General features: G+C 34.4%; 1 pseudogene; it reads right to left on the reverse strand.

The window, feature by feature from the left end:
- Positions 1-7,674: 7,674 nt before the first annotated feature.
- On the reverse strand, positions 7,675-9,387 carry LOC471593 (protein RUFY3-like; annotated as a pseudogene).
- Positions 9,388-25,246: the final 15,859 nt, after the last annotated feature.

Below are 25,246 nucleotides of genomic sequence, written 5' to 3' on the forward strand. Positions count from 1 at the left end.
ACTTGCCCTTCTCATGCTAATATAATAGCAGATATTCCTGTTTCATTTCAAATTCATATATGAACAAAATAATAGAAGTTCACATGTACAAGTAGTTCTGAAATATGTCAAGCAATTCCATAAATCTAAGTCAGATTTTCTACATGAAAAATAACCATTATCAATCTCATGCTAAGTGGGTGTTAAAATTTTCAGAAATCAAAACAATTGAAAAATAAAATCAATCATCATAAAAATCAGAGCTATAGTTCATCAATCAGGAGATGTCAGAAGGTCCCATATTTCCATAACTCCATTCAATCTGAAATAATCACAGACAATGAAAATAAGTTATAAAATACATAAATGTCACTTTTGCTTCCCTGGTGTTTTGAACCTGGAAAAATTCAGATTCACAGAGACTCTACTCAGACATTTTATCAAAAACAGTCAGACTACCTTGCATGACTAGTTTGATTGCAAAAGAGCAGAAAAAAAATAGCTAAGGCAGACTACACAATCTGATCTGTTTTGTAAGGATCCAATCAATCCAATGACTATGTCATGCTCTGGCTTCTAGGAGCAAAATTAATACTTCTTGTTTGCAATGATTCCTACATTGCATGTGAATAAGCCTAATCTTTTTCTTCTTTTAATATATATATATATTATATTATATAATACACACACACACACACACACACACACACCTTGGGAACAAATATATAAATTTCTTCATTAAAATAATAGTTTTACAATATTTACTCCCACCTTAGACTTTCATTCTGTATACTGTGTCTCTTTCATCTACTTCTTGCCAACTCATGAATGAACAATTTTTACAGAGTTCAGGATCTCCCTGTGAAGTTCCTCTTTCTGTGGCTTACATTTCTGCTGTTGGCAATTGAGTACCAGAGACAGCTCAATCTGATGCCAACTTTGGCAGCACTGAACTGAAGCAGTTTTCCAACATATTTGACTCGGATCAACTCTTCTCCTCTGATGATTTGCATCCTGAGAGAACACAATTATAGGTAACAGCAAAAGGGGAATTTAAATTTCTCCTTTACTTGAGTCCCCGTTTACCTTTGCAACAGCAAGAATTAATTGCATCTCAAGCCATATTTCATAGCTCAATCTTTTTCCTTGGATCCCTTGTTAAAATACTACAAAGTTATTGCTAGTGCACAACGACCTTCTGCTCCGAGAGCTGGAACTGCAGGGAATGGGAATAGAACTGCTTTGGGTTGGCAGAAAATGTACTATTTGAATCATTGCCCAATAACCAGAGACAGAGGTACTAAAGCAGATGATGTGTAAGCAGGTGCTTTTCAGGCCTCAGTGACAGCATTAAGAGCTCTGGTTGGAACCAATCTTCGTTCTGCCAGTTCCCCTACAGTGCACAGCGAAGTGTATTCTTTTGCTTTCCAACACGAATGTGCTGGTGGATGCATGTTTTATATTTTATAAATTGGAATAAGTTTGAGATTCCTTACCCAGCTTTGTAGAAAATTGCTGAACATTTGTTCTGGTGCCCAGTCTATGCCCATGCAGTTTGAGGAGTTAACTGTAACAGCATATCTGTTTTGCTTCTTGGAAAATATAGCTCATAGTGGTTGTATTAGTTTTCTATTGCTGATGTAACAAATCGCTACAAATTAAGGTGCTTAAAACAAAACGAAGTTATTATTTTATAATAGTTCTGTTAGCAATCCAGCACATATCTCACCCGGCTAAAATCAAGGTGTCGGCAGGTCCGCATTCTCTTCTGAATGCTCTAGAGAAGAATCCCTTTCCTTGACTTTTCTGGCTTCAGCAGGCCACCCATTTTCCTTGCCTCTTCGCCCTCTTTCTCCATCTTCAAAGCCAACAACTTCTGGGCTAGTCCTTCTCACATCACATCACTCTAACATTCCTTTTGTCTTTTGTTCTCAAAACTCTTTCTCTGATCTTCTTCGACCTCCTATTTGCACTTTTTTTTGAGACCGAGTCTTGCTCTGTTGCCCAGGCTGGAGTGAAATGGCATGATCTCGGCTCACTGCAACCTCCACCTCTTGGGTTCAAGTGATTCTCTTGCCTCAGCTTCCCAAGTAGCTGGAGTTACAGGCGCCCTCCACCATGCCCGGCTATTTTTTGCATTTTTTAGTAGAGACGGGGTTTCACTATGTTGGTCAGGCTGGTCTCGCACTTCTGACCTCAGGTGATCCACCTGCCTCAGCCTCTCACCGTGCTGGGATTACAGGCGTGAGCCACCGCCCCTGGCCCCTATTTGCACTTTTAAGAATGCTTGTGATTGGATGTTACACCACATGGCAAAGGGAAATTAAGTTTTTGGATGAAACTATAGTTGTCAGTCACCAGAAAAAGTGATTATTCTGGATTATCTAGGCAGATCCCATGACAAGCAACCTTAATAGGGTAAGTTTTTGTAGATAAAATAACCTTAATAGGATAAGGATGCTTGTGATTGGATCTGCCTAGACAATCCAGAATAATCACTTTTTCTGGTGATTGACAACTTTAGTTTCATCCAAAAACTTAATTTCCCTTTGCCATGTAGTGTAACATACTCATAAGTTTCGTGGGGCAGGACATGAACATCTTTGGGGGCTATATTCTACCTACCACAGCCCTGGTTATCCATATGTTTCCCCTATCCTTGGAAGAATTCCTTCACCTCTGACTGTAATCCTAATTACTATTTTTTAAACTAAAAGGTAATAATAATAATGGAATATTAATTTATCATCTATTTATTTCACAGTTCTAGACAGAAATACTGTCAAGAAAATGTTCTATACTCTTCTTTCGGCTATCACAGCTTACAGGGAGCAGGAAGAGAAAAAAAAAATCAGAGTTTTTAAGACCATGGTGCCATCTCTTTCTGTAACCTGTATATTGTTGTATCTTTTAATTCCCAGTCAACCGAATGGGGCTTCTCAAATTCACACAGTTTAGTTCCCAAGAACTGTCATAGAACTGTTGGTGAGAGTGAAGATCCTTGGAAAACAAAATCCTAGTGATTTTTAAAATAGTATTAAAGTAAGAAACACTAAATACGTGTAAACTATTTGGAAATTATGCTTGGTCTAGTTTGTTCTTTTATGTCTTATTTATTTGTTTTTTATCTACAAAAACTTACTTCTATGTAGCAAATTATACAGAAGTAAGTTTTTGTAGATAAAAAACAAACTCCTGTCTCTTTCTCTACATATATATAATGTACAGACACACACATATATATAGCAACTATTTTATCATGCTTAACATTAATACTCAAGGACCAAATTTTAAAATTACAAATTAAATTGCATTTTTCCAATAGGAAGAAATCTGAAGTTTTATTCTAAAAATAAAGTATGCAAATGTTATTAGAGAAAAAATGACTTTTTAAATGAGACTCATTGCCATGAAGATGAGACTGAAAATTTCTTTAATTTTAGCACCAGCAGTTGAAGGGACAGTGTGCTATTTGCTTTGAACATTTAAGGCTAAAATTGTGTTTTCTTCACTCACAACCAGTTAGATGAATATGAATTTTTAAAAGAAGCATTAAAAAAATACAGCTCCATAGTTTCAAAAAGTTTTAGCATCAATAACAATGCTAGAATATAAAGTTCATTTTTCTTTTCAATCTATAATCATAATGCTAATATACCTGTTCTTAAATCATATAGTATAAATAAAGGGCTGAGGGACTGGGAATATACCAGTCTATCTATCTATAGATATGTAGATATATATTTATGCAATCTATATCTCTCTATATATAGATCGTTATATCTGGTACAGTTAATTGACTGTCTCCTATTGACAGTAGTACTAAAATATGCAATATCCTTTTAAATCTTTTATGTTTTGCCACACTTGGGGAAAATGTTCCACTATATGTTCCATCTATGTAATTTGATTATATGGAAATATTTATTGAAATAAAACACTTAAATATCATATACATAAAAGTTAACAATTTATAAGCGCACATCTTAATGACTTCCAGGAATTGAACAGAGTTGTGTAAACAGCACACAGATCCAGAAACAAAGTCTTAACAGTACTCTGCATTCTTCTGAGTCACCATAGACCACTCTGCATCCCTCAATTATAGCTTTAACTTACATTCCTGATATTTTCTGGTTGCACATTTGTCTTTATCACTTAACTAAAGAGGAATATGGAAGCAAAGTGATTGTCACTCTGACTTCAAATCGCTAAGTTCAAACCCTGGATCTGACATTTATAATTTGTTGACCTAGGACATGTTATCAGCCTCAGTTTTTCCATCTGTAAAAATGGGAAATTTTAGCTCTTATCTCATAGGTCTATTGTGACTATTAAGTAGATTAATGCAACTAAAGCCCTTATAATCGTGTCTTAAGTAAGCTCAATAAATATTAGTTCTTTATTATCTTTGTTATGTTGTAGAGCTCTGTCCAGGATAGAATGTGTTACCTTTATGTCACACCATTATATGTGAACCAAACCTTATTTTATTCTACTATAAGACTGCTGTGAATTTTTTCTTTCAGTTTTTCTTTTTCTAATAATCAAGGGCTTTATTTCCTATTTATATCCTATTACCTTCCAGCTCAAATTCCAGAATCCTAAAAAGTATTTTGTCCTTTTCTCTCTATTTATATTTCCAAGTACATAGAGAACATTAGCTCATTTCTGTTGACTCTTTTTTTTGTTTTTTAAATGTGGTCTTTGGGAATCTCCTATGCCATTGAGAATGATGCGCTTCAAAGAGTTGTCTTCTATGCTTTCTGTTGTCAAAGTAATTGTTTTTGTTCATCAATCTGCTTCTCCAGTCAGGGGCTGATAACCTTGTTTGAACACTGAATGCATAGTTTATCAGTTATAAAGGAGAAATTTGCCTTAAAAGAGTATAAGTCTTGATAGGGCAGGAGACAATGTGTAATTGAAATTTTAAGCAAGACTCATCAGCTAGATTGCTGAGAGTGATGCCTGTGTCAGGAAGTCAAGAAAAGATGAATGTCAGGATAATCAGTATGAAATATGTCTAAAACCTGGAGTGAGAAACATGAATTTGATTTAGAAATTTGGACATGGAAATAATTTTCTTTAACAAATGTTATGTATGCCAACATCATTTATATACATCTTTCATTCAGAAAATATAGAAGACTTTAGGTTTTGAGTTAAAGATTTGAGTGTCTTATATCTGTTTTCCGGAAAATTCTCACTGTTTAGTAGAATACATAGAGCTAGTTTAACCCCATCAAACCAATGAGAAAATATGAATTTAATACCAAAGAACTTAAGTGTTTATGATTGTATCATAAAGGTCTTAGAGTAGACAATGACCAGGCAGACATTTAAAATAATCCTGTAGGAGGGCTTTTTCAATTTCAATTTTTATTTCTTTATTATTTACATGCATAAAATATAGATCCCTTGTCAATGACAATTTTATAGATAATTCATTTATTTGCTTGAAAGCTATTCATTTGTTTCCTCTGACAAGACTAATAATAAACCTCATTATTTTTAAAATAAAAGAATTGATTAAATGTAATACAGTTGTTGATTTTAAAAGTCCATTTGTGCAGAAGCATTTAGCTGAAAATAAAATCATATATTCTGTCATATTTCAATGATCATAGGGACATAAAACTAGACTGAGTTGCCCTCTCATTTAAAAAGAAAATGATTAGATATTCTTTCCCATAAGGAATTCTATAATATTAATTAAATGTGTGGTATAAAGAGCTGGTATATATTTTTTTAGAATTATTTGATTTTATTTTTCCCTAGAACTCTTAAACTTCAGCTTCACCAAGTAACAGGCTGACTTTTGGAATAACAACTCTTTCCCAGGTTGTAACCCTTTCCAGAAGACAGAATTTATTAAATAACATGGTTCCAGGATGTTTCCACCCCAGAATTCTAAACCAGTCACAGAATCATTTCTTCTAAGGTCTTGATTACAATCAAACAATCTACAGACACATGTAACAGAATAAAAATAGTATATAATGTTTCTTTCCTTCTCTTGCTCAATACACTTCCCTCTTTTCCCCCAAAGAGTTTGTTACTCAAAGTTGTATGAGTACAGTCAGCCCTCCATATCCATAAGTTCTACATCCATGTAGAACTGCCAATAAAAAAATTCAGAAAAAACATTCCACAAAGTTCCAAAAAAGCAAAACTTAAATTTGCTGAACACCAAGCACTATATTGAATCCATGCAAATGAAGTGATGTGTGTGTATTTTATTAGGTATAAGTAATCTTCAGATGATTTAAAGTACACAGGAGGATGTATGTAGGTTATATGCAAATACCATATAACCCATTTTATATAATGGGACTTGAGCACCCAAGGATTTTGATATCCAGTGGGGTTCCTGGAACCAATCCCCCAAGGATACCAAGGGATGACTGTATTGCCCTTTCCAAGAAAGCATCTATCAGCTCTGATTCATGACACAGAATAAGGAATTCCTTATTCATAAAACAATATAATAAGTATTCTGAGCTAACTGTTCTCAGCCATCAACAAATTAAACTTGGCCATATGTGGTGGCTCATGCCTGTAATCCCAGCACTTTGGAAGCCAAGGCAGGAGGGCTGCTTGAGCCCAGGAGGTTGAGACCAGCCTGAGCAACCAATGAGACCCCATCGCAAAATAAATAAATAAATAAATAAATAAATAAATAAATAAATAAATAAATAAAAAGAAGCCATTCCCAGCTACTTGGAAAGCTGAGGTAGGAGGATTGCTTGAGGCCCGGGAGGTCAGGGGTTCAGAACGTGAGCTGTGATTGCACCACTGCACTCCAGCTTGGGAAATAAAGCAAGATCCTGTCTCAAGAAAACAAATTAAACTTGTTTGACTCTATATTTGACTTTGCTTTAATCAAAATCTTCTATTTGCAAAAGCCAAACCCTATTTTTAAAACTCCTTACAATTTCCATTACGACTTGGAGAGGATGGAGGGAATGGGGAAGAGTTGGTTTGTTTTGTGGAAGGAGATTCTGAAAAGGGCAGTTATTTATTTTGAAGTCATTAAGTAGAAAAACAAATGTTCTTTGTTTTGATAATGAAAACTCTTGTAGATAAAGACCAAAAGATTCTGGTCCTGAAATTATATTATAATATTGTTTTCAATACATTCAGAATTTATATTACTCTTGAATTTCTTTTCCCTGAGATTGGATTCAAAGTTTGGTAGAGATACTTTAAAGAGATAGTTAGTAGGGGTGAAGAGGAAACAATGTTTATGTCTAACAGCACCTGGGCAAATGTGTAACATCTGTCATTTTGATCTCAGCATCTATCTCTCTCCCTTGAATCTGCAAATGTTATAGAAGGAGATGATTGTTTTCCTTTTTATTCTTATTTGCTTGGACTCTCTCTCCCATTACATCCACCCCAACATTATTATCACTAATCATAAAAATGAATTGCCTTTCCAAAGATATGCTATAAAGCAAACCTTCAATGTCAGGTTGTTTAGATTTAGAAGAGAAGGGCTCAAGTGAGTTCGCTTTTATTCATACAATTATTAGGGAAAACAAGCAAAATTTCCAGTAACCCCAAACACTGCCTTTTCTCCCTGGATCTAGTTAATTCCTATCAACTCTTTAGTTCACTCTAGGGACTGGCTCTAGGAGATCCTGACACCTAAAATACAGGTACAGATTAGCTTGCATAAACTCTTCGGTCCAGGTCTTGGCCTCCAGTCTTATGATGGGCTGGTGGAATATTGCTTCATCAGATGCTTGTGACAGGGGCTGCAAACTCGCTCAGGCTTCATAGTTGAAGGAAGAGGCAGTTCATTTGTTGAACAGGCATCACAGAAGGTTCCTCTGCAGTTCTTACACACATTCTTTGTTAGGCTGACATCTTCCCGGCGTAGCTGACATACCTGTGGTTTCTCAGAGAGCAGCAGCTGATCCTGTTCATCCATAGGGTGGGGTTGCAGTCTGTGGCTTTCTTCCAGAGGCATTTTTAGTTTAACATTTTCCTCTTGCATTTTATGCTTCCCATCCATCTTGGATTCTGGCTTCTGGGAACCCTTTCCTGGGATACTCCTGTTGTTTTGTAATTTTCTTTCTTTTTCCTGTTTTAGTTCTAACTCAAGCTGGTTCTGCTGCCTGGTGAGCTCCTCGACTTTTAGCTGCAGACAGTTGATCTTGTCTTCAAAGTCCTGTTTGAAGAGCCAGTTGTCCAACTCAGCAGACCGACAGCTTTGCTCAGCCTGGTGCAATCTTTGTTCAAGTTGTTTAATGATAACAGCCATCTGATTAGTCTTCTCTTCCAAGCTACTATTTAGTTCACTTTTCTGTTTTACTCCTAAGTCTGAACTCTGCAGCTTAAAGGCAAGTTCATGCTTGAGGGGCCTGAGATCATCCACCTGCTGCTGAAGACATACCAGGGCATCCTGCTTCTCACAGACATCCTTCTCCAGCATCTTCATATCTCCTGCCTCATGCTGATCTGCATCTCCAGTTCTTTTTCTACATCCAGTGGTAATTGTGTCTCTTCTTTTAAATGCTTTCTTGCTTCGTTTAGTGCTTGCCCTTTTGCAGTTCTGTCTTGCTTGGGACCCTTTCAACTGGATTCCAGTATGTAGGAACTTTCCTCTCTAACTCGTTACATTTCTTCTTGTAAGGTAATAATCCTGTTGTTTGCAACCGCAAGCTCCTCTGTCAGTTTAGTGTTGGATTTTTCTAATGCATCTACTTTTGCCTTAAGGTTGTTTACAGTAGCATTCAAATGTCTGTTGGGTTCTTCTACAAAGTTCTTCTGGTCCAGAATCGCAGTAATCTGACTGTCTCCTTCACTAACTTTACTGCTGTTCCCGTCCTTGAGATACATTGAAAAATCTGTAACTCCAGCCTAAGAGTCCAAGTCTTCTCCTTTCACACAGAAATTGGCATCAGTTACATTCAGACCCACCAACAGGCCAGCAATTATGGCTCCTTCTTCTTCCATCATAAGGGCACTGGGTTCGTAGAATTCACTGAGAAGTTCTTTCTTATTGATCAAAGCTTTCATATATTTGAAAGTTTCTTTTGCATTAATGCCAAGCGAAGGCAGGCTCTTCCTTTACCTACTGGCGTCTTAAGTCCTGGAAGATCTTTAACACTTGCTGTTATCTCTGCGGCTCCTGGAACAGGCTTTTCTACCAGTTCTAGAGCCCCCCAGAAGGATTTATTTTGTCCAAGATTTTTTTTTTTTTTTTTTTTTTTTTTTTTTTAGAGCTTTCAAGCCATGTTTCAGACAGTGCTCCATCACCACAAAGAATTGCTGAAGAGGTGCATAGTCAGAGTCAAGAGTCCTCTCCAGGTTCAGAGCTGATTCAGTCAAGCCCTTGATAGTCAGCTTGGCCGTGTTCATGAGGTTCATGTGTTCCTTAGCCATGAGATAATTAGGATGGTGCTTGCCGCTGCCGCTGCAGCGCTGCTGCTCAGGTAGCTCAGCAGCAGGAAGGGTAGCGGGGAGCAGGCGACAGCGGGGTCCTCCAGGAGCGCTGCTGCTCAGCGGCGGGCGCACTCCGAAGCCGGCTCCTCCATCGCCTGGGTACAGCAGGAAGAAGGGGGCGGCCACTGGCAAGGCAGTCTCCGACTGCCCGGCGGGGGAGGCCGGCGGCGGCCCCTTCTCGCCCTCTCCTATAAGCAGTTTTATAAGCTTTCTGAGACTAGAAAAAGAAAAGAAAAGAAAAGAAAAATCAGTCTCTATTTTATATGCGTATAATTTTTTTTTTAAACCGAAAACTCATTATGGACAAAACGAACTACCATCCCACTCCAAATTATCTCTGCATCATGCTCACAACCTCAGCACAAAGTTCAATAGAGGTTTATTGGATATGTTGGCTTCAATCATTGAGTGCCGTAATGATGAAATTTCGTCAGTTTTTGTAAACATTCTCTGAGGCCAGCTAAAACTCAGGCTGTTCTGAGGGTTACACTAATTTTGAGAAAGGCTTGCAATGAGGATCCCTTTTTTTGTCTACCTCAGAAAAAATATATAGGCTTAAAACCAGAGTTCTTCGTTAATGTCACACATCTAAAACCTAGATACACAGGATAATTACTTTATCGCTATGGTAATTAATATATACATATTTTAGAATATTAGGAAAATTTAGAAAGTTTTGCTAGTGCTGTTTGCCTTCATTAGGAAATGCTTAAACAATAAATTGATAAAAGCAGATTGTTAAAAAATTAATCTGTGACATTAAATTTTATTTTCAAACGTGTTTTATGGGAACTGTATTCTACTTTTTGTATTTTTACCACAGTCTTTTATTATACTACGTATAAACCTGTATTTAATATCATATATGTTTATGTCTTTGACATTTGAGAGATCCCTATTTTTATGAAATAATCAGCTTTGTAAATATTTCTTATTCTATTTTAAATACTTGGTTCTAAATTACATGAAATGCCAGTTTTAAGTATGGTTTTGTGGACAATTAGACACACCAAAAAGTCACCACCACAGAATTATCGTTTAGTGAGAGGCCTTAAGCATGGAAATTGTTAAAGTAAACTTCTCTAACCACAATGGTTGAATGACTTATTCACAGTGGTAATGGAACTATTTGGGTTACTTTCAGAAAAAAAAATTATATAGTTATGTTACTGCAATTGCAATACATCACTGTATTATTTAAAATGGAAATTATATTTTTACTATTTTTTTGCCTCTCTTCGCCCACCCCCACAAAACAAGGTCCTACCAATTTAGCAAGAAAGTTGACAAGTTACATTTTAATCTGATGCAAGAAAATTTAGACTATTCAGGTATTATTTTTAATTCAAAACAAAGAGTATGTGTGTCTTCCTCACTTTGTGAGATTGAGATAGCATTGAAAATCATCAAATAATTTTTATGTAAAGTTGCAAATTTTAAAAAATGTTTTGAAATGCTTTCAAAGCAATATTTTAAACATGTTTTGGATGTGTTGCCATACACTGTGATTTACATAAGCAAATCTCACCAAAAACAGTGATTAATGTACTTATCATTTTCATTTTAGTGATGAAGAAATTTTGGATTCTTCCACATGGCCTCTAAGAGTGCCATCCAATTCAAAAGGGAATTTTTAATAATTAACCATTCAAAATCTTTAAATGCTTGATGCATTGTAAACACTTATGCTTACAGAACTTCAAAAGAGGAAGGGAACCTATAAGTTAGTAGAAAAGAAGGTTAAGTTTCACGGTTACTAAGAATATTTGAGAGAGATGGATTAATATGCAGTATACATTTCCTGACAGAATTAATTAAAAACAATTTTTAAAGATATTAAATATGAAGGTGTTAAACAGTGGGAAAAGGAGTAGCTTTTCCAAGAAAAAAAAATGATGCTTATGTTGGACACGGTGGGCAGGGAGAAATTCGGATTCTTTTGAAATGTAAGTACAATATAAAAAGCACATACAGAAAATTTAGTTTGGATTTGTTTTCTTTTCTAGTTTTAGCAACTGAAGTCCAATGTTGTTTCAGTGACTGGGCATGATTGTACTTATCCACATCTTTCCCAAAAATGTATGCATAAATTTTCTGTCTTCACTTATATTTTATATCTATGTTATCATATTTGGCAGAAAATTATTCTCTACTTAGGCATTGTAGCATTTTACATAATTCTAATTAGGCATATATCATGACATATATGGTATAGCACATCCTGGTACTATTGCTAACAAAGTAAAATTTTGCTGAGAAAGTAAGATGAGAATCTTAGAAGCTTTGATTATCAGATGCTGAGGACAGCTGTGGTATTAACAGCTAATAGTTTGAAAACAATAATCTACTGAAAAAATGATGGTACAGAATGACCATATGCATTATGCTATGTAAAAAGAAAGCATATAGACACACACACACACAGACACACACACACACTAGCTATAGAAAGAGACATATTTATGTGATAACACCTCAGTTTTTCTTTAACATGGTTGGTTTTTCCTTTTTTCCCCCATTACTTCTGACAAGTTCAGTACATTGTATAGTTTTTAACCTTCAAAGTTCTTGCTAAGATTAAGTTTTGCTAAGATTAAGAAAAGTGCTTTTGTGCTAATATTGTTTACACTAGAAAAAGCATGAAGGTGTTTTGAGAGATTGTCAAACTCAGCCACCCCTCAATAAACATAAAATTTAATCAAAATCAGTGTACTTCCTAGAAAAACCCAGCTTTAAAGTGAGCTGCCTACTCTGCTTTTGCAAAAATCAGAAACACACAAACACACCCACACACCCCTATCCATTCCCACCACGCAAATACTCCAGGACAAAAGTCTTTCGCTAAGCTTTACCTATACAGAGGTTCTAGATGCAACCATGATATAAGGAAAATTGAATCTGAATTTCAAATTTAATTTTCCCTGAATGTGTACATGGAGTGTGTATGTGTATATGAAATAATTATATGTTGCTGGTCTCAACTGATTATAATGCTATTACATAATCAATTTTACATTGTGAACATTAATATTTTTTAATTGATGGACAAAATATCTGTTCACTGTGTATAACATGATATTTTGGAGTATAAATATACATTGTGGAATGATTAAATCTATATAATTAACATATGTGTTACCTCACATAGTTACCTAACCATAGTTACTGTGTTGTACAATAGATGTCCTGAACTTTTTTCTCTTCTCTAATTGGAATTTTGTATCCATTGACCAACGTTTCCCCAACACCTACCCCTACCAACCCAGTACCTGGTATCACTCTCCTGTTCTCTACTTCTGTGAGATTAACTTTTTTTAGATTCCACATATGAATTAGATAAAGCAGTATTTGTCTTTCTGTGTCTGACTTATTTCACTCAGCATAATGTCCTTTAGGTTTATCCAGACTGTCCTTCTTTTGATAGCTGAATAGTATTCCAGTGTTTACATATAAATATTTTATTTTTTCATTAATCTGTTGATAGACACTTAGGTTATATCTTGGTTATTGTGAATAATACTAAAACAAACATAGCAGTGCAAATATTGCTTCAACAGACTGATTTCATTTCCTTTGGATGTATACCCAGTAGTGGGAATGCTGGATCATGTGGTGGTCTTATTTTTAATTTTTTGAGAAAGCTCTATATTGTTTCCATAATGGCTGTACTAATATACATTCCCACCAACAATGGGCAAATGTTTCCTTTCCTTTACTTCCTTGCTAACACTTAGCTCTTGTCTTTTGATCATAGCCATTCTAACAGGTGCTTGGTCATATCTTGGTCATATCTCACTGTGGTTTGGATTTGCATTTTCCTGATAATCAATGACGTTGAACATTATTTTTTATGTACCTGATTGCTATTTGAATGTTGTCTTTTGAAAAATGCCTATTCAAGTCCATTGTACAGTTTTTGAGTTATTGCTTCTTTTGCTATTGAGTTGTTTGAGTTCCTTCTATATTATGTGTATTAACCCCTTATTAAATACATAGTTTGCTAATATTTTTCCTATTCAGTAGATTGTCTCTTTATTCTGTTGATTGTTTCCTTTGTTGCGAAGAACCTTTTTAGTTTGATGTAATCCCATTTGTCTATTTTTGCTAGCGTTGCCTGTGCTTTTGGGGCCATATTCAAAGTTATTGCCCAGAACAGTGTAATGGAGATTTTTCTCTATTTTTTTCTAGTAGTTTCACAGTTTTGGGTCTTACATGTAAGTCTTTAATTATTTTTGAGTTTATTTTGGTATACGGTGTGAGATAGGGTCTAATGTTTTTCTTCTGCATGTGTATATCTAGTTTTCCCAATATCATTTATTAGAGAGCCTGTCCATGCATCATTGTATGTTCTTGATGCCTTTGGTGAATATCAGTTGACTGTAAATATGTGGATTTACTTCTGGGTTCTCTATTCTGTTCCAATGTTCTACTTGTCTGTTTTTATTACAGAAATATGCTATATTATTTACTACAGTTTTGTAGGGTATTTTGATTCAGGTAGCGTGATGTCTCCAAACTTTCTTCTTTTTGCTCAAAATTGCTTTGGGTATTTAGGATCTTTGTGGTTCCATAATAATTTTAAGGTATTTTTCCTATTTCTGTGAAGAAAGTCATTGGCATTTTGATAGGGATTGTGTTGAATTTGTAGATTGCTTTGGATAGTAAGATCATTTTATCAATATTAATTCTTCAGATCTATGAACACAAGAAATCTTCCCATGTATTTGTGTCTTCTTCAATATCAATGTTTTATAGTTTTTAATGGAGAGATTTTTCACCTTCTTAATTTTTTTTGTAACTATTATAAATGGGTTAGTTATACATTTTCTTTTTCAGATAATTTGCTGTTAGTATATAAAACCACATTTCCCTCATTCAGATGCTGGTGCCTGCAGTGGAAGTTGCTTGTGGAATGTCTGGTCCAGCCACAGCTTCAAACAGATTTTTGCATGGTGACTTTTTATTCTGCAACTTGACTGAATTCTTTTATTAATCCTAGTAGTTGTTTGGTGGCATCTTTAGGGTTTTCTATATTATAACATCATATTTGCAAAGACAGACAATTTAACTTATTCATGTACGATTTGGATATCTTTTATTTCTTCCTCTTGCCTAATTGCCCTGGTTAAAACCTGAAGTTCTATATTAAATAGAAGGAGCAAGAGTGGGCATTCTTGTCTTATTCCAGATCTGTGAGAAAAAGCTTTCAAATTTTCACTGTTGAATATTATGTTAGCTATTGCTTTGTCTTATATAGTCTTTCTTGTGTTTAGGTACATTCTATACCTGATTTGTTCAGTGTTTTTAACAGTAAAATAAAGTTAAATTGTATTCAATGCATTTTCTGTATCTATTATAATGAGTGTATGAATTTTGTTCCTTATTCTATTAAAGTGATGTCTCACATTTGTTAATTTAGACATTGGTGGCGAGAGGCAGACAGTTTCCTAGGCAGGAAGGGGTGGGTCCCTAGTGAAACACCACCTTCAAGCCAGGGATGGCCTGAACCTATGGGGTTGGGCTTCCAGTTCCAGGTGAAGTCCTCCACCAGGAGTGAGAACTTTCTTGGTGCCTTTTGGTCAATCAAGTGATGCTTTATCCAGCCAGATTAGACAGTCCTTGGGACCACCTTACTGCTGATAGGAGATACCCACTTTGTGTCTCCTCTCTGCGGACAGCCTTTTGGTCACCCAGTAAAGCTCTTGTCCACCTTGCTCACCCTCTAGTTGTCCATGTAACCTCATTCTTCCTGGACATGGGACAAGAACTCGGGACTGCCAAACAGCAGGCATGAAAGGGGCTTTACCACATTCCTGGCTGGCTCACCAGGCTGTGGGTGATGACATGCTTCCAGTTCATGGGAGTGAAAAGTGATGACCCTTCTGGGGGCCCAGACCTCAGGACTCCCTGAACCAGAGCTGTAACAGTATAGCTCTCTCACCCTCTGCTGGTGCTGGGTGGCTGACCCACACAACACGAAGCAGTGGTGAGGCTGGACCAGCCCAGGAGCCACTGGTCAGAGCAGGGCAGTAAGACTGAAATAGCTGTAACACAAATGGGCCTGCAACAAACCTACCCCCTTACTTACCATGCTGCAGTTGACAAAAAGAAGAAGGAGAAAAGAGCTGCAGCCCTTCTGGGAGTTCAGACCTCAGGGCTTCCTGAGCCAGGGCTGTGACATGCCCTAACACACTCTTTGGGACTCTGCAGTTCCTGGCATCTCTGAGCTTTCAGGCACCACCACATTTCCCTCATTCAGATGCTGGTGCCTGCAGCGGAAGTTGCCTGTGTTATGTCTGGTCCAGCCACAGCTTCACACAGAGCCAACGCCTGTGCCAGTGCCTCAAGCTGCCTGCCCCACTGCAGCAGCTGACATGCATGACTGTGCACAGTGGCCAGACTCCACATTCAGTCACTCACACATGGCTTGCTGCTGTGCGCCTGGCTTGCCCTTGGCAGGTGTGGGATCCAGGTCAGTAGTGTGAACCAGATGCAGCCTGCTGGGCTGAGTGGGTGGAACAAGCCCAGCAGGCATGATCAAAGCTCAAGCAGAGGCCCCACCAACCACAGAGGTTTCTGTCTAGTGAAGCGACACCCAAAGGATCCTGTGACAGTATGTTGAACCATTCCTGCAGCCCTGGATTTAGTACCATTTGGTCATGTTAATGATCTTTTTTCTGTCCTGTTAAATTCAGTTTGGCAGAAATTTGCTGAGGATTTTTGCATCTATACCCATCAAGGGGTCTCAGCCTGCAGTTTTCTTTTTTTGTGATATGTTTGGTTTTGCATCAGGCTTAGCTGGCCTCATAAAATAATTTTGTAAGTATTTCTTCCTCTTTATTTTTTTTGAAAGAGTTTGAGGAGAATTAGTATTAGTTATTTAAATGACTGATAGAATTCAGCAGTGAAGTGATCAGGTTTTTGGCTTTTCTTTGATTTGAGGCATTTTATTACTAATTCAACATCCTTACTTGTTACTGGTCTCTTGCGAGTTTCTATTTTCTTCATAACTCACTCCTGGTAGGTTGTATGCATCAAAGAATGTATCAATTTCTTCTATATTATCCAATTTGTTGACATATAGTTGTTCATAATAGTCTCATGATACTTTGTATTTCTTTGTATCAGCTATAATGTCTCCTTTTTCTTTCTCATTTTATCTATTTGAGTCTTTTTTGTTTTTCTTAGTCTAGCTAAAGGTTTCTTAATTTATCTTTTCAGATAAACAACTCATAAACTTGTTGATCTTTTATATTGTTTTTCTAGTCCCTACTTCATTTATTTCTACTCTAATTTTTATTATTTTCTTTCTTCTACAAAGTTTGTGCTTAGTTTATTCTTGTTTTTCTGGTTCCCTGAGATGCAACATTAAGTGTTTTATTTGAGATTTTTTTTTCTTTTTTGGTGTAGCTATATGTCACTATAAACTTCTGTCTTTGAACTGATTTTGCTGTATCCCATAGGTTTTGATATGTGTGGGTTTTTTTGTCTCAATAAATTTTAAATTTTTCTTTTAGTTTCTGCATTGACCTATTGGTTGTTGAAGAGCGTGTTGTTTAATTTCTACATATTTGTGAATTTCCTGAAGCTTCTCCTATTATTGATTTCTTGTTTTATACCATTGTGGTCAGAAAAAATACTCAATATGAATTTTAAAATCTTATATTATTCAAGAATTGTTTTGTGGCCTAATGTGTGATCTATCCTAGAGATTGTCTCATGTGCAGTTGAGAAGAATGTACATTCTTCAGCTGTTGGATGGAATGTTTTGTATATGTCTGTTAGGTTCATTTGATCTAGAATGTAGATTAACTAGGATGTTTATTTATTTTCTGTCTAGATGACAGAAAAATTCTGGTGTTTAAATTCCCTACTAGTATTGTATTGTTGTCTAGCTCTCCTTTCAGAAATATTTACATTTGCTTTATATATTTAGGTGCTCCAATATTCAGTATATATTTATAAATATAGTATCATCTAAATGAATTTACCCCTTTATTATTAAATAATGCCCTTCTTTGTCTCTTTTTACACTTTTGAAAGTCTGGTTTAGTTGCTATGGATATAACCATTCTTGTACTCATTTAATTTTCATTTATATGAAATACCTTTTTTTCTATCCCTTTTATTCTCTGTGTGTCCTTAAAGGTGAAGTAAGTCTCTTGTAGGCAGCATATAGTTGGTTCTTTTGGGTAATACATTTAGCCACTCGGTCCTTCATTTGCAGAATATAATTCATTTAATTTGAAGTAATTACTATCTGGTAAGAACTTATTACTGCCATTTTATTAATTGTTGTTTAGTTGTTTTGTAGATTTTTCATTCTTTTCTTCTTCTCTTGCTGTCTTTTGATGCTAAGTAATTTCTATAGTGGTATGCTTTAATTTCTTGCCTTTTTATGTATTTTCTATTGCTTTTGTTTGGTTGTTATTATGAGGGTGGCAAAAAGTTCTTATAGTTATAAAAGGCTATATTTAGCTGAAAACAATTTAACTTTAATTGCAAAAAGAAAAAAAAACTGTACACCTCTACTCTACTCCACACTACATTTTGAATTTTTGATGTCACCATTTATACATTTTTATAAATTTCCTAGTCTGTAAAAAATTACTGTGGCTATTATTAGTTTTAGTTGTTTTGTCTTTTAGCCTTCATACTAAAAACATAATAGATTTACAGATCACTGTTATAGTATTAGAGTATTCTGAGTTTGACTGTATGCTTACTTTTCTAGTTTCATATTTTCACGTTTTCATGTTACTCATTTGTATAGTGTTCTTTCAGCTTGAAGAACTCCTTTTATTATTTCTTGTAAGACAGTTCTGATGTTAATAAACTCCTTCAGCTTTTGTTGTCTGAGAACGTCTTTATTTATTCTTCTTTCTGAAACATAGCTTTGCTGGATACTGCCTTCTTGATTGAAAGGTTGTTTTTGGTTTTACTTTCTTTCAGCATTTTGGATATATCACCCAATTATGTCCTGCCCTGTAAGGTTTCTGCAGAGAGTTTTCCACTGCAAAGTTTTACTCTGTGATCTTGCTCTGCTCCTCTCCCCAATTTTAGTTTTTATTTGGAAAAATCACAAACAATTTTCTATGTGCCTATTGTTTGCAAACTGTCCGTTCTTATTTTCAACAAAAAATTTAAATGAATTTGTCATTACTGTAAATATCCTTTATTATGGACTGAAATGTGTCCTTTCAAAACGGCATGTTGAATCCCTTATCCCCAAGGTGAGGACACTTGAAAACAGGACCTTTAAGTAGACAATTAAGCTTAAGTGAGGTCATATAGGAGGGACCCTAATCCAATAGGAATGGTGTCCTTATTTGATTAAAGAGAAAGAGAGAGAAAAAGAAATACCAGGAGTATGCAGAGACAGAGAAAAGGTGATGTGAAAACATAGTGAGAAGGGAGCTGTCTGCAAATCAGAAAGAGAGCCCTGATCAGAAATCAACCAACCCTGAAAGCAATTTGATCTTGGGGCTTTTAGCCTCCAGAACTATTAGAAAAAAAAAATTCTGTTGTTTAAGTCACCTCATCTGTGGTACTTTTCTTAAGGCATTTCTAGCGGATAAATATACCTTTTATTGCTTTTATATATGGCATTCTCATTTAATCTGATAAGGTATTTGTGAATATTCAGAGGGCACAGAAATAATTCAAGTTTGAATGTTATTTAGGTGTTTTTAAAATTTACCCTTCTTGTATCTTTCCAAAAATAATACAAAATATAGAAAGAAATGTTAAAACTTAAAAGCTCTAAAAACTGATTGAGTATATTACAATTTTTCAGTCTAAAAATTATTTTTGTGTAAAATCAAGGTTTTAGAAGGCACATTCTTTTAACACTTTAGTTATTTTAAACATTTTATAATCCTGTTTTTTTAAAAAAATATTATTGACAGTTACTTTAAATGGAAATCATTTCACTGTTAAGCAGGTAATTGGTGTCCTTTGCTTTGCAGAAGTAATCCATTTTAAATGCAAAAGAAATTACTAGATAGGTAGCCTGAGAATATTCTGTATCAATTAAAAATTATCTAGAAGTGGAAAATACTGGTCAGGAAAACCTTGACGATTAAAAGTTCATCAAGGCCAACAGTTACTATGAAGTAATATCTAGTTCCAGTCAGTAAATTATGAATCCGTAACTCAGAATTTATCATAAAATAGAATCAAGACTCATACTCTTAGGCACAACATATTTCCTATTAACTTTATGGTCTAATTTTATATATGAATTGTAAATACATTGTGCATAAAATATGTTAAGGATATAATATGATCTATAAATTTAAGCTTTCAATATTGTGTCAGTATATGAATTATTAAAAGCTTGCCTCCCACACAGGTGGCTGAGGCAGGAGAATCACTTGAACCTGGGAGGCAGAGGTTGCAGTGAGCTGAGATCGTGCCGCTGCACTCCAGCCTGGTGACAGAGTGAGACTCAGTCTCAAAACAAAAACAAAACAAAAACAAAAACAAAACAAAAGAAAGCTTGCCTCCCTTAGTAATATAAAAAATTAATATGCAAAAAATTATGGTCTTTAAATTCTTGAACAATAATTCACACCAATAATCCCAGGATTAAACTAAGAATTGCTAGGGTTGGTTCCTGTACATATAGCCTTTTACTACTAGAAGTCTTTTAAAAGAGTGTATATTGCCACAAAGAATAGAAATTAATCAAATATAGCTTTAAGTACTGACAATATTCCATTTCAGATCAAGTCATTTATTCCATAACTAATTTGTAAGAAAGTAATACATACTAATCACTCTTTGAGCTCTTACACAGTTTATAATCTAATTTAAGAATAAACACATATGCACATATACAAACAACAAGATTTTATTTTATTTTTATTTATTTATTTTTGAGATGGAGTCTTGCTCTTTCACCCAGGCTGGATGGAGTGCAGTAGCATGATCTTGGCTCACTGCAACCTCTGCCTCCTGGGTTCAAGCAATTCTCCAGACTCAGACTCCTGAGTGGCTGGGACTGCAGGTGCATGCCACCCACACCTGGCTAATTTTTGTAGTTTTAGTAGAGACAGGGTTTCACCATGTTGCCCAGGCTGGTCTCAAATTCCTGACCTTATGTGATCCACCCACCTCGCCTTCCCAAAGTGCTGGGATTACAGGTGTGAGCCATCCCATCGTGCCCAGCCCAAACAACAGGATTTTAAATAATAACATGGGGAGATTTTAGTTAGAGCTGAGTAGTCATCGAAAGCCTTTTTGTGAAAGTGACATTTAAGCTAAGAACAGAATAGTAAATAGAATTTATAAAGAGAAAGGAAGAGATTTATCAATAGGAAAAACATTTAAGAGTATTTTAAAAATTTGAAGAAAATAACAACAGATTAAAGACAATAAGAAAAGAGAGTGGGAAAATAGGTTAATAAATACAGATGTAAGGGTTAGGTAATCATGTTCTTACAGTCATGTCAAGTAATTTGGATTTATTTTCTAAAACCAAGAGGAAACAGTGAAATATTTTAGGAATGATGAAATGTATTTTAGCAACTCTATACATTTTGCAGTTGGTATAAGTTACTGAGATAGAAGAGAAATGTTTTAAATGTCATTTTTTGTTTTTATTTAAATTTGGGATCAAGGGTTCAATTACAGGCATGTTAATATTGGGATGACTCTAATAAATCAGTATTGAAAGCTTATTTTTAAAGTGATCTATCAGAAATGTCTGGAGAATTTTTTAAATTACATTTTGTTAGTATTAAATTAAATTATATTTGGCCTAAAGCTGCCCTTGTACTTTAAATTAATACATAGCAAACTGCAATATAACTTAGTATGTAAATAAATTGCAAGCTAACCTAAGAATGTATTCTTCTAACAAATAGCTGAATCTCAGCCAATCGCAGTAACTGAGCTTCAGCCATTTATGGGATGCCAATTGATCTATGTCCAACAAGGCAAATGCCAAGCTGTAACCAATCAAACTGTTTCTGTTGTCATTTCCTTCTTCTTTCTGTAAAGACAGCCTGCCCAGGTTGGTAGGTGGAGCTCTTGGAATCTTTCCTCGTTCTGAAAAATGCTGCCCAGTTCATGAATTGTTCTTTGCTCAATTAAACTCTGCTTAATGTAATTTGTCTGAAGTTCTTTATTTTAACACTGGTAAGCAGAAGAGGAAGAAATTAGCTGAATAAATAGTTTAGATATAAGAAAGAGGCCTTAAAAGATCTGCCAAAGAAAGCTGAAAATAAAATGGTTATCATGGTAAAAGGAAAACCAAGAATGTGCAGTGTAATGAAAGAAAAGGAAAGAGAACTCTGTGAAGGCAGGTACAGCTCTCTCAATATTGCTGATAGGTCAAGCAAGATGAGAACTAAAATGATATTCTTGATTTTAGTCACTGATAGTAACCGTGGAAAAGGAGTATCAGCAAAAAATTAGGAAATACCTATATCAAAATAGAGTCAATGAGTGTCTAAAAATTATATATAGATTAATTTATAAAATTGAATTGAGAGACATTTATAAAAACCTAAATAAATGGTTCAAAATATGATATTTTAATGATGGTTTACTTTAAAATATCTATAGTTTCAAATGACTTTGGTAAAATTTCACAGATTTTGTCAACTTTTTCAATTAGAATTTTGAAACTTAAAAAAAAAAGTAAAGGCATAGACCAAAAAATCTGAAGGGAAGGATGTGTAACTAGGGGGAACTTGACTTACCTGATAATCCCATTAATTATAAAGCTATAATAAATGAAAGATCATTAAAATTATATAATGATAAATGTATAAGACAACTGAGCAGAAAAGATAAACCTTTTAAAAAGTATACATGGATACTGGATATATTACACAGGTAGAACCACATATTGGTGGAAAATAAACAGAGTTCTTCAAAAAATTATTGTGGTACAATACAGTATCCATATAGAAAAAAGATGACTGCTCTTATAAAGTAAACAAAAATAAATCCTGGATGACTGAAAGACTTAAAGCCACCACTGTAAAATATTTACAAAATAATAAAGCGTAGTATCTTCATGTTTTTTGAATAGGTTGAGACTTCCAAAACAAAGAGAAAAAGTGTTCATCATAAAGAAAATATTTAATTTGAGGCTGCCTTAAACAGACTATCTTGCTTCAAAATAAATTATAGAAAGAGTTAAAATTTTAGCCAAATTGTGGAAAGTGATATTTTTCACAAGTTTAACCTAATATCTTAGTATCCAGAACATATAAAGAACTTCTAAGGATCAATAAGAAAAAAACTAAACCTATTAACAAAATGGGCAAACAACTTGAACATGCTCTTTACAAAAGAGGAAATACAGATGGCAAATAAATGAAAGCCCAATGCTTAACTTCATTATTAATACAATAATTCAAATTAAAACCACAGAGAAATACTGCAATACACTCAAAAAATTGAAAGGAAAACAAAGTTCATCAATCCAAAAGGTTGATGAGACAATTGAAGAATAATGCCTCATGGCATTAAAATTGGTTGAAAGACTTTCGAGATAGGTAGATAGTATTAGAAATTTTAAGACATGTTTAGTCTGTGATGAGCAATTCCATTCAAATTAATTCCCAAGGAAAATCCATACATATGTGAACCAGGAGACATGGACAAGAGTGTTCATGGCAGCTTTGCATAAACAAATGCTAAAAAACATCTCAATGATTCCTCAGTACTAAAATCAGTAAATGAATTGTGATATGCATGTTGCAGCGACACAAATGAAAAAATTATGGTTATTCACAACATGCATTAAAACATTATTTTAGAAGAGGAAGATATATGAATATATATGGTTCAATTATATTAATAAATTATATTAACTGACAAAATAATTTTTTAGCGATTTACAAATCAGTAAATAGAAGCAAAAGCAAAGGAAGTAAATATTTATCATTAAAGTTAGGAGAATAGTTCTTCACAATGTTAGTGAAGCTGGTAGATGTATTCATGTAGGGCATTGAGAATCCTGTTATATTTTCTAACCAGGTTGGTGTTTGCTCAAGTGTTCATTTCATAAAATTTTTTAAACTGTGCATTTATTCATGTATATGAATACATGAATATATACATCTGTATACATTTTAATGCACTAATTTGTGTGTTAATGGTAATAATAACATGTACACAAAGCAGAATTACTGAAATGGTAATTACTCTTTGTAAAAGCTTGGATATTAATAGGAGCAGAACCATGGAGTATTCTGTCACAGGAAATAGAGTTGAGATTGACTCTGTTAACCTAGGTGATGTTCAAGCACTTTATTGATGAAAAATGCCAGCCTTAAAATATTTTCAATTTTCACAAATTTGCTTGTTAACACATTTCTTTACTTAATTATTGGGTAACATATAATCTTTAATCTTTACTCTTTTTAAGCATTTTTAAAATTTCATTTTACTTTTAATTTTTGTGGGTAATAGTACATAGTAGGTATATATATTTATGGGGCATATGGGATAATTTGACCAGGCTTACAATATGTAATAATTGCATCAGGGTAAATGAGAACTCTATCACCTCAAGCATTAATCCTTCTTGTTCCAAAAAAATCAAATTATATCCTTTTAGTTATTTTTAAATATATAAGTATATTATTATTAAATATAGTCACCTTGCTGTTCTATTAAATACTAGATCTTATTTATCTGCATACTTTTAGAGATAATAGTTTGCATTTTAAAAGTTACTGTCTTCTAAATTTACATCGTATTTTAAAATATTCTTGATGATAAGTGAGCACTTATTGAAGCAGAAAGATGTTGCTTTCAGAATTTAGAGCAAAAATAATTACCAGTTAAATATATATAATATTTATATAATTGTATTTCAGTTTTAAATGCAATAGGAAGGGAATAATAATACTATATAAGAGATTTTGCAGATGATGCACACATTCAACAATAATAACTAAATAAAAGTGTTATTTCTTGCTGGAATTCATTTATGTCAATAAGTATTATTTGACAAAGACTAGTTACTAGTTAAGGAAAGAACAAATATATTATTAATAACCAACCACTTTGTGTCCTAACATCAACTGTCATAAAGCCTTCCTTCAAACCACTTTGGATTACCAGTTATTTTATATCCTTATGAAGAGAAGAGAATTGGATAAGATTTATGATACAAGTTAGATGGATGATGCAACCATAGAAAGAAAACAGAAATATATGCTTTATTCCTGTGTGTTTATTTCAGATACGTTAAATTTTAGGTGTATTGAGTCTATTGTTGTTGATCTTTGTGAATTGCTTTATTATCCAAAACAAAAAACACTTTGTGACTTCGATAACTAAATCTATAAACAAAGAAGATATATGTCAGTATATGTGTGTATGTTTATATGTATGGGTATGTATTATTGGACACTCGTATAATAGAAAAACACTATTACCAGATTCCAGCATCTTGTGACAGAATCAGGTCTCTTTGCTTTCCTTAATTTCTGTTCCATGGCTATGGCATTTTTATCTTGTGATTATTTTGTCTTTTGTATTTCTCTCTTCTTCCATGGATAGGAGAAATTCTCATGGGAAGGGATAAAATGTGTCAGGTCAATATCTTTACTCTGTGCTCACACTCTACTGCTAAATCACTGCTGATCCTGCCAAAATAAGAAACTAGTTCATTGATTTACAATATGAATGGCCTCTGTCTATTGGTATAAACACACAAAGTGGAGAATCTTGCAGGACTTCATAATAAAAAGTCTTTGATGTAAGATGAATGACCTACAAAATATGAGGAAATCTACTCCTTTCTCCACTTCAGTGATGTCTGTTTTGTGAGTAGATAGATGAT

This window comes from Pan troglodytes, chromosome 4 (genome assembly GCF_028858775.2).
Source record: "Pan troglodytes isolate AG18354 chromosome 4, NHGRI_mPanTro3-v2.0_pri, whole genome shotgun sequence".
NCBI classification, from domain to species: Eukaryota; Metazoa; Chordata; class Mammalia; order Primates; family Hominidae; genus Pan; species Pan troglodytes.